General features: G+C 42.1%; 1 long non-coding RNA gene across 1 annotated transcript; it reads right to left on the reverse strand.

The window, feature by feature from the left end:
- Window positions 1-4,377: 4,377 nt before the first annotated feature.
- On the reverse strand, window positions 4,378-6,679 carry LOC147441259 (uncharacterized). The gene is made up of 2 exons (XR_015184360.1): window positions 6,628-6,679; window positions 4,378-6,522 (listed from the first exon to the last, which is right to left on the reverse strand). It is a non-coding gene; the product is annotated as an uncharacterized LOC147441259 (long non-coding RNA).
- Window positions 6,680-11,216: the final 4,537 nt, after the last annotated feature.

The raw sequence follows: 11,216 nt of genomic DNA on the forward strand, positions 1-11,216 counted from the left end.
TTCACAATGAGAAAATTCTTGAAATTCAAACTAATGGGCTAGAGATATCGGATGGTCCCATACAAGCTAAATAGACACCAATGGATTGACCGCATGAGAAGCTACTGGAAGAAGAGATGGCTAGACCATCACACCAACACAAAGCCAACACTTCCCAACAAGTTGAGGACTTGGAGGAAATAGATGAAAATGCTACATATGCACATGAGGCTATGGATAGAATGAAAGATGCAGTTTATGCTTACCACTAGAAGAAAGACATCAAAAGGAGATAGAAAATCTCAAGGAAGAGCTTAGAAAAGCTCAAGTGGCCATAAAAACTGAAGCATCTACTTCCGGGGAGGACCAACTAAAAACTACAATGGGGGATACATACACTTTGCAATTCATGAGTTTTGGCAAGCCAATTGAAGATTATATGGTGGAGAATCTCTCATCTACGATACAGTTCTTATGCAAAATACCAGACTTGGCCCGCATCATGTTGGCCAAAGTCTCCAAGATGCTTCTCACATGTTTACAGACATTACATCGAGCTGAACAGATAGATGCAACATGTATATTATTGCTTGAAGGCAATCAAGGCCTATGCTATGAATTGTCAGAGCAACCATTAGAGGAGGTGCTCTATGCTCGCTCTACGGTTTTTACACCAGGGTAATTCTATTACCCTTCTACTACATGCAAACCTTCGAGGAGGCGTTCTATATGGGATTCTTCACTTACATAAGCAAGATCTTTGGCCCAATCATCGCCAACTTAAGAGCTAGATTTTTTGGCTACTCAGCCATTGAGCACAAGAATAAAACTACCATGCAGGTCATGTCTACAGGAGATAAAGACCCGAGTCTTAAGTACCATCAAGGATTGGAGTAGCACTTGAAGTGGATTACAACTTGCAAGACCGACCTCTACTTAGCACCCTAAGTAGCTGTGTCATGGATGACACAAGCAAGGAGGGGGGGGACTGTAAGCTGCTCAACTAACACGATCATCATTATCACATTTTTATCCCCGCTTATTATACCAAAGCCTCATTTATTAATTTGAAACCACGTAAAGTCCAAACTTGCTGTATCATATTTATTTTCCAAAGAGTGTAAAGGGACAAGGGGCTTCTAGATTTGTAATTATTTACAGTTCCTAGCTTTATCATAGAGCCATTTAGTTAGTATTTCATTTCTTAAACTTCGGCTAAGGTATATAAGCCAATTTTTATAAATTTTGACCTAAGTTTTTTTGATAATGAAAGTGAGCATATGCTATAGTATAGTTCACTGAACTCTCTACTATTTCAATCCTTCGTGTGTCCCTCGTGTGAAGTTGCATTGCAATTTGGAACATACCAACACGCTCATAGGTGAAAGCTCTTCCTTTCTATGCAGATATCTCAAGATGAAGTTGTGTTTTTAGTAGTGCCCATCTACGAGATGTTTTCATTCCTTACGCTCCATACACACATCAAAACTGGTTTTTGACCATAGGAGTAGATAGAGCAAGTCCTAAGGAAGCTATGTAGTGCTTCAAAGGCCAAAACCGCCCTATCTAAAATAGGTTGTTTATCTTTGACGTGATTCTGTCCAAGTGTCAAAATGACTTTTGAGCATAGGATGATGGGGATACTCTGCACATTCTAGGTAGCAATTTTTGTTGCATTTGGTGCACTATAGCTATACAAAATCAACATATTAGGATTGCGATAAGAAGATTAGATTTTAGTGTTTGACACACACTTGAGACCGATCTAGGTGAGAACGCACTAGGCTTGGGTTTTTCGAGAGATTATCTATCTCTTGTAGCCTCCATTCACTAGGCGGGTCACCTATGTCCCACATATTGAATTTTTATGTCTGTGGTTCTCGCTTTTCTAGCATTGATATGGTGAGGCTTAGTAGCCAGCCGACACAAGGTGTGAAGGCCGCCAAAGGCAACTTTGGGCATCAATGTTTCTTGCTTTGATGGTGTCTGGATCACCTCAAACAACGTGGATTCTTGGGGTTAGGTACTCTGCATGAAAGATGCAGTTGTCATGGTAGATTTTTGGTGAAGTATAGTTTTGGAGTGCATGGTCCGGTGTGGTGCTATATGGGGGGCCAATTCAATGGTGATAGCTTTGCACTAAATCGTGGAAACCATGTCACTTGTACCTCTTGCCTTGACATTCCAGAGGTAGTGATGATCTGGTGATTTGGGTACTAATTCTATGCAAAGTGTTTCTGGTTTGGATGTTTCATGCTTCCTTTCAGTTTACAATGGTTCTAGTGTCATGTGCAGAGTGGTGTGGGGTGGTAGTCCACCCATGGTTGTGGCTTGCATGACACATTCTTTTTTGCATTTGTTCATTTTAGTCTAGTTACTGCTTGTAAAGGTTATGGATTTCCTTGTTAAAAACCCATGTTTATGGATTGGTTATGCATAGGTTAATTCTTCATGCAATTTGTTTCCCTATGGCCCCGCTATTGTTTGCCATCAGCTATTTAAAGCAAGTACTACAAGAGGGGATATCCAAGGGATGTCCTTGCATGACAATGGCCTCATTTTCTTGAAAGCTTTCCATCAAGTAATCAAGAAGGCTTTGGAGATTGTGCAAACATTTGCCATAGCCTCGGGGTCAAAGTGAAATTGAGAGAATCAAGATTAATCTCTCTCTCTCTCAGAAAACAACTCGTTGAATTGATCCATATGGTCATGATATATTGTATCAAAAGGAAAGAATTTTAGACACCTAGGGCCCCATTGGAAGTCGAAATATCTAACAAGCAAATATTCTGGTGGGTCTTAGATAGGGTAAGGTGCAAGATAAGAAGGTGGGAGTATGTGCTACTTCCCTTCTTGAGTAGGGTTAAAGTGATTAACTTGTTTATGCTCCTCTACATTGCCTTTAGTAGCCCTCTCCTCAAGATGAGCAATTGCAACTAGAAAGAGTTTTGAAACCAATGAAAAGATTCTTGTGTAAAATAAACAGCAAAGACTCAATGCCATGGTAGTGGGCCAAATGGGAGTCTATCACTAGGCCAGCAGAGCAAGGTGGTATCCGGATACTCAACCTTGCTATATTCATGCAGAGGCCCAATGTGCTAAATTTGTGGTCTTGATCACCAAGCAAGACTAGGCATGGGCAATCATGACAAAGGTTATGATTGATAAGGCAAAGCTCTTCTCTCAAGGTGGTTAGTGGAAAAAGATTGAGGCCCAATTAGTAGGAAGTGAATTGTTGAGCCCATTCTTGAAAGAAACTTCCAAAAAGATTAATAACAAAGAAATTTGATGCTTGGCCCACTTCTGGGACAAAAACAACAAGAGCTAGAAGAATACAGATCAATTGGCTACCCAATTTCACCTCAATGGCGCTGAAAGGCTTCTAATTACTAGAGTTGAAGGACTAGACAATTGGATAATATTGCTGATATGTGAGTATGATCTAGAGTGGAAAGCTTAATGATGGCCTAAGAGCAGGCATTTTATTAATATGCAAACAAAGAGTATATATAATGCTCACAATTGGTTGGTTCTCCCTCCTCAACAACCTATGGGACAAGCAATGGCTAGAACCCAGATGGGGAGCCGTGGCTAATAACATATGGTATCCTTAGATGCCACAGTCGAAGAAGATCTTTTTGTGGAAGGTGTTATGGGGGCTCTGCCAAGATTCTTCCTAGAAGCATTGGCTTGGATAAATTCTCGGGGTGCAGAATATCAAGTGAAAACCTCTCTTACCTTTTCAAGGAGTACCCGATGATTAGCGGGCTAGCACGCAAGATATGCAAATGGGTTCAAAGCACTTGGAAGGTAGGTTTCTATAAGAACAAGCTGTTTTTAGAAGGATTAGCCAAGCATTGCTAATATGTACACAAGCTATTAGATTCTGCTACTCTTAGAAGTTTGGAAACCAGAAAAATCATCGAGTTTTTGAAAAGGACCTACAATAGCTTGCTTCTGGGAGATTATCCAAGAAAGCATGGAAGTGATTATGACAATTGGGAAAAGGAAGAACTTGGATAAGTGGAATAGTGTAATTTTTGCCATCATGTCTGCTAACAGTATGTAAGGGAATATAGACGTGGGTTTACCCTATAGTTTCATGATGTATTGAGTGATCCCTCAAGGCTCGGTACGAGCTTGAGGTAATGATGTATTTTTATGGAGAATTTGATACATTCATTCACAATTGTGAGTTTGGCCCAAAAAAATGTCTTCATGCTCTCTCTTCTACCCATTGCTCCTCCGAGCATGGGCATGGTGTAATTTATTGTTTTGCTTTCGTATATTATCTCATTCACTCTTTTTGAGTGTCATTAAAAAAATATGTTCTTTGAAGTGTACTTATTTGGGATGAAAGTTCAGTTTAAAGCACCATGCACAATGGTCCCCTGATACTTTATGTCAAATATTTATATCTTTTTTGGTGACATTTAATACACTAGATTATGCTAGCCATTCAAATTTCAATTGAAATTGACATGGAAGTTACTAGAATTGACATATATGCAAAGAAACTTCAAACAAGAACAAAACGCTCTCTGTAGCATGTGTATGTGTATGTATAAATGTGTGTGTGTGTGTGTGTGTGTGTGTGTGAGTGAGTGAGAGAGAGAGAGAGAGAGAGAGAGAGAGAGAGAGAGAGCGCTACCTTCACATGGTCCTTTATTTAACAAACAAAAGACCTTGAGGATACTGATATTGTTGTTGCACGGGGGTATGGCTATTGTGCAAACCTTATGTTTCAACGTATTAAGGCTATATTAAAAGAAACATATCCTTTACATGTCCATTGAGTTTTAAATGTCTTTGTAAGTCCTTTTCATACATGAGCTACCCTCCTAGACTTGTCCCCTTGACTACTACACCACCCAAAACAAGAAAGGAAAAGTTATGCAACACTACACGTCAATAAAGGCACAGAAAAATGTAGACTATAGATAAGGAAATCTAATGGATGAAATATATATACACACTAGTATGGCCGGCCGCCTCCGGCGGCCTCTCTCTCTCTCTCTCTCTCTCTCTCTCTCTCTCTCTCTCTCTCTCTTGCAGTGCATTGCAGGGCACGCTGATCAGAGCATACATGATTTCGTTTGAATCAAGTGTGTGTGTTTGTGACGATTATTTGTGATCACATTTTGGTATAACAAAGGAGCCACCAAGGCAACAAAAAAGAAGAGAACATTCCCAAAAGGTATCGGTAAAACACAATAAATTCTTTCAATTCGTTCAATTATTTCAATTATAGTCCTTCAATAAGAGACAACGAAAAATAGAATGACAAAGACCTAAAATATACTTAAGCTTACACGTGGAATACCCACGATCCAATGTTTAGTGCTCGAAAAAAACCTAGGTTTAGTGTAATCCCACCTACAACCTCTAGATTTTATATTTAAAGGTGAGAAAACCTACAAAAATTTAATGTAGATTGGCAACTCCTCTCTCTCTCTCTCTCTCTCTCTCTCTCTCTCTCTAGCATACCCTTCGAGAAGGTCTTGCTCAATGCTCGAAAAAAACCTAGCTTTAGTGTAATCCCACCTATAACCTCTAAATTTTATATTTAAAGGTGAGAAAACCTACAAAAATTTAAAAAAATTAATGAAATCTAAAGCCTTACAAAAAGTATCTTGTATTCCACAACGTAATTTGAAAAAATTAGTGTAATTTAAAGCCTTACAAAAAGTATCTTGTATTCCACAACATAGCGAAGAAAGAGAGTCGATAAGACATTGCCTATTTTGAGCAAGCAAAGCCAAAGAAAAAGTATTGAAATCTTAGAAGATGGCACTTTCGGATACAACAACGCTGAACATGCTATGATTTAATACACTATCATTTCTCTCTATGTTTGTAGAAATCTTCAAATTTTGTCAATTTACCTCTGTTGTTTCACAGATGTAGGTTTGCCAAGTTTTTCAAAAAAAGTTTTTTTCGAGCGCTGGTCCTGCGGTGCGCCCATTCTCCCTCTCTCTCTCTCTCTCTCTCTCTCTCTCTCACTCTCATGCCCTTCGAGTGGGTCCTGCTTTGCGCCACCCTCATGCTCTCGCTTCTCTCTCTCTCTCTCTCTCTCTCTCTCTCTGCCCTTTGAGAGGGTCCTGCTGTGCGCCGCTCTCGCAGCTGCTATGGCCCCCTCCTCCATTAACGCTGGTAGGATTGCCCTGGCCTCCTTGTGAAACTGCATGCAGACTGCGGCGCAGGGTGCTCACTTGCAGAGGGCCCTTCGAGAGGGTCCTGCTGTGCGCCGCTCTCGCAGCTGCTGTGGCCCCCTCCTCCATTAACGCTGGTAGGACCGCCCTGGCCTCCTTGTGAAACTGCACGCAGACTGCGCAGGGTGCTCACTTGCAGAGGGTAGGAGTTGGGATTGAGTGAGGCGGTAGCAACAAGAGGGCCGGCTCCTCCTCCATCTCAGTTGTAGAGGGTAGGAGGGCAGCTTACTGTGTGTGTGTGTGTGTGTGTGTGTGTGAGAGAGAGAGAGAGAGAGAGAGAGAGAGAGAGAGAGCGCTTACTACATGAATATCCAAGAAAAGCTTGCCCGGCCTGGAAAAAAATTGCAAACGCAGAGTTAGCAAGCTCAGACAGACAGTCTTTTTTCTCTCTCTCTCTCTCTCACTCACACACACACACACACACACACACACAGACCTTTGCAATTGGAAAGAAACCCCACTCGCGCTTGTTTCGTTTCGCTTTGCACCTTGGAAAAAAACCTCAACTGAGGTGTGGCTTTTTATAACTGCACCGTTATTTAACTCGACGTAGCGCTGCCCTCAACCCGACAATCTTCCCGCAACCCGATTCTCCTCACCCTCAGCAACTTTGCCCGCAGCCCGACGCAAGCGCTCCACTCGTGCTGGTGCTGGAAGTGCAATTGATGAGCAAGCCTCCACGTAGGCTGGATGTCTAAGGCTCGAGAGTGGATTTGCTGCCACCTGGCAGTTGACCTTCTTCCTGTAATATAGATATATAAAATATATAGATATAAGATACACATACCTTAGCCCACACATGCATGCGCACACTTTGTTAGGTGGAAACACCCCCCCCCCCCCCCCCCCCCCCCCCCCCCCCCCCCCGAAAACACACACACACACACACACACACACGCACACCCCTACTTATGCATAGAAATGGGCCGACGGTCCCTTGCCCCCGATCATACCTATCTAGGTATGCGGTGCCTCCCTCACAGAAGCTCATGATGTTGAGGTAAGTCACAATGTGGGAATTATTGTGAGAATTTATCCAAAACTTCTTGTGAGAGAGAGAGAGGACCACATGCAAGGAACGGATTATTATACATGCCTTCAATTTTATCTTTTAAAAGATGCTCCGGAAATCCTTATTTTGTCTACAATAGTCTATATATTCCAAGGTTATGGTGAGATTGACATGTCGAGACACTCACATCCACATGCTATCCCCAAAGCTTGGTCGAGCTAGACACCCATAAGTCAAATTTGTTATGAATGTGCTAAACTATAAGTAATTGGGCATTGGTTTCTACTTCAAACAAGGAAATCCTTATCTTGCCTACAGTTGTCTATAAATTCCAAGGTTATTTGAGCTTGACATGTCACATCTAAATGGTGTCCCCACAGCTTGGTTGCGCTAGACACCTATAAATCAAATTTGATATGAATATGCTAAAATATTAGTAATTTGGCATTGATTTCTATTTCAAGCATGGCTAGTAGTTGACATGAGAGTTATTGATGCATGCATTGGATAACACATTTAACTTTAAGTGTTTCCCTCCTTCATAAGATTCACATCCTAAAAGTGTATTATGCACTATGCAATACCCGTGGAGCAGGTTCCTAACCCTAGCTTCTTCTCTACGTGCAACAGCCTCAACGGACTCACACTGGGTGGGGGTCATCTAGGCACGCTGTCTAGGGGTTGCAAGGGGGGCAAATGCTTGGTCTAGTTCAACTGCAAGGGCAGTGCACTATGGAGGGATCGACTGTGGCCTCGTGGGCAGAAGGCGCTTCGGGAGGGGAGCCCTTGGTTGCCTACTTCCCTCTTGGGGGCGTGAGGAGCCCATATCCAAGTACTACTTTTTCTCCAAGGGTTTGGCGGTTGCCCCCCTTCCTGGTGGAAGGAAACTCACTGACTTTGCCTTGTATGGTGGTTCCTTGGTGGGTGATAGGGACTATGGACCCCGCCCTTTCTTTGTTGATAAGATATCTGGTATTTGTCGAGGGTGGCATCCTAATCAACCAATGTATTTGGTTGTCTAGCTTGCTATGTCTTGATGCATCTTGGGGATGACCTGTGCTTGGGGTGGCAGTCCTGGCATGGGCCGCCGCAGCCTCTTGATGTCTTTGCTTAGTACTGGTTGATGTTGATTAGTTGTATTTAGTATCCTTGGCTCGTGATGTGCACGGACTCTCATGTCTAGCATGTCTAAACATTCACTTTAAGTTCGAGAGATTGAAAAGATCATTTTAGAATACTGGGGAGAGCATCCAAGAAAAATCAATGTTTAGGACAAAAGCATGTCAAGCATATTGGTTTGTGAATGAATTTGCCATGACCAAACTCTGTAGCCAATTGTTTTTCATTGTGTGCATGCATGTACACACTAGAGGGTGGGCAATTTGGATAGAGAGACTAGAGAAATTTGAAAAGGCTAGATATGAAGATGCTCATCGCATCACGAAAATAATCAAGTGCAAAGTTAGACGGTAGAATATTGCAGACCTTGCAATTTTAAACCTATTTCATGCTAGCTTTACTTGACAATTAACATTCTCAAATAATTTTTAAAGAATCTTTCTAGAGAGCCACTACCTACTCCATGAGTGCTACACTATCCTTGAGAGGGGCGCAAGTTCCTCACTTGTGAGACTTCCCTATTGCATCGCTTTGAGATAGTTGCTTTCATGGCATACACCCATGAAGACATCAGCTACCAAGGCCAATGCTTACACTTCCACTTTCCATCATGCTATCTTTGCTATGCATCTTTTTCCTTGAGATTGCTTATGCATTTCATTGTACTCTTGAGCACCTTTTCCATCTTTGAGCTTTGCCTAGCGGCTAAGACTTTCTGTGACATTAGCATCATTTGCTAGTAACATCACACTACAAGAGGTTATGTGCACTTGCGACGCTTTTAGCGACAAAAATACATTGGGTTTTTATACTCCCTTGCGTCGCTAAGACCATCGCTACGGGAACGTCGCTATAAGCATCGCTATAACCATCGCTATATGCATCGCTATATAGTGGCGCATATAGCGACGATTACAATCCTTCTGTAGCGATGCTTATAGAGACGTAGCAGAACCTTATATAGAGACGCTTATAGCGACTCCGAGAGTAAAATGTTTTGGATGGTAGGGCATTCAAGCCATCAATGATATTGTATGTTTTCAGAATAGAGTAAACCTAAATGAATCCAAGATAAGCTCAGATTCACCTTTGAAAGAAAGTGCAAGGTATAGACCCAGAGTACTCACCCACAAGATAATATAACCATTAACTCCATCATGCATAGTATTGTTTGCAGAATAAAGATACAAAACTGACAAAAGTAATTGGACAAAAGTAAATCAATGACAATTATACACATCATAAGAAAAATCACTTGATTGTTAAGCTTTGCAAATATAATAGTTACAACACAATTGTCATTATTGAGAAAATACATATAGTTACAAAAAGACGTAAACATGTCATCTCATTATACATGCTATGACAAGAAGGAAACTAATGCTATCTGGCTACGGCTAGACTGAAGTCATTTAATCAGACATCTCATCACGTCCAAGCAGCGTATCTGTTGGATTCTGCAGAAAAAAACAATAAGACGTACTTTCTGTAAGTATAAACATATAATTACAAAACAATCTATTTGCTTAGCTTATCATTGAAATACAACAAATGTAAAAGAGTAAAGTGAAATACTAACTATGCCGCCGCGAGAACTTAGAATTTCTATCATGGTGTTTAAGCCCTTTCTGCCTGCGTACTGCGCTCGTACTGTGTGGGGTCACGTCTTGTCATCGACCAACTGTTCAAAACATACAAAGAATCCATTATGTTAGAATTTAAAAGTACAAATAGACGTAACTACAAAACCTAAAGAGCAATGCAAAAACATTTACAAAATCAGCCTCAAATGATGCCCACCCGCCGCTCCTCAAGTGGTGCAAGCTCCCTATCTCTACTCGCGCTTTGGCTGCCTCCTTTTGTTGCTTCCACTTGTCAAGATTCTCGCGCGCTACTCGCTGCGCATTCTTCCAATCTTCTTTGACCAGCCAATCTGGTCTGTTCCACCCATGCTTTATTGCTTTTTGTACTTCAGAATGCTTGTGCTAGCAGTATTTATGCATTCGAACCTTCATCAGGTCTTCATTGAAGCGCTCATCCCGACTTGACACGGAAAAGTCGTCATGCAGCATGTTGATGACTCTATCTTTTAATTCATTTGGCACTTCACTCCAAGTGTTTAGTATGTAGTGTCTAAACACCTAAGAGCAAGACCGTGCATGCGCCTGTGTATGCGTGAGATCACCTTCTTGTCTTCGTCATCCATGATGATGCTGCCGCTGATGACGATCGAGTACGGCAAGCCCTATTGCCTATGATGCGTGAACCTGGGTGTCTCCGTACGGGTCTCTAGAAGTGTCTCGATGGGGGTACAGATGTCAGGTGTCTCCACTGGAGTCTGGGTCCCGAAGCGAGGAGTATCGACTGGGTGACTCCCGGAGGAGTAGCTAGTGGTGTGTAGCCAGAAACGGTCGATAGCCATGCAAAACTTGGCATAGATGGCGATGCGGTGTCTCGTGTGGAGGCAGGCAAAGAAGGGAAAGGTAAGGAGCCCGGTTGAACACGAGACGGTTTTGAGGCATCAACGGTGGCGGCATCCCCACAACAACCATCATCACCACCACTAGAGCGTCGGTGCCTAGATGAGTGTGAAGATCATCTCATTGACACCAAAGCTTCGGAGCACTCTGAATGCTCCAAAATAGAGGGAGACGCTGAAGGAGTGGAACGACGTGATGGTGCTCGAGAGCGATGATGCTCCTCGTACCACCTCCTATGCTGGGGTGACAAAGAAGAAATAAATTCATCATCATCCATACCTGCATTAAACACACGAACATTTAATCTTAATATTGAATGGAGAAGAAAACATGGACAAGTTATAATCTGTACTATAGATAATAGGGAGAGGAATTCTTGTGTAGAGAGAGAGAGAGAGAGAGAGAGAGAGAGAG

This window comes from Adiantum capillus-veneris, chromosome 15, assembly GCF_014529385.1.
Source record: "Adiantum capillus-veneris isolate H3 chromosome 15, ASM1452938v2, whole genome shotgun sequence".
NCBI lineage: Eukaryota > Viridiplantae > Streptophyta > Polypodiopsida > Polypodiales > Pteridaceae > Adiantum > Adiantum capillus-veneris.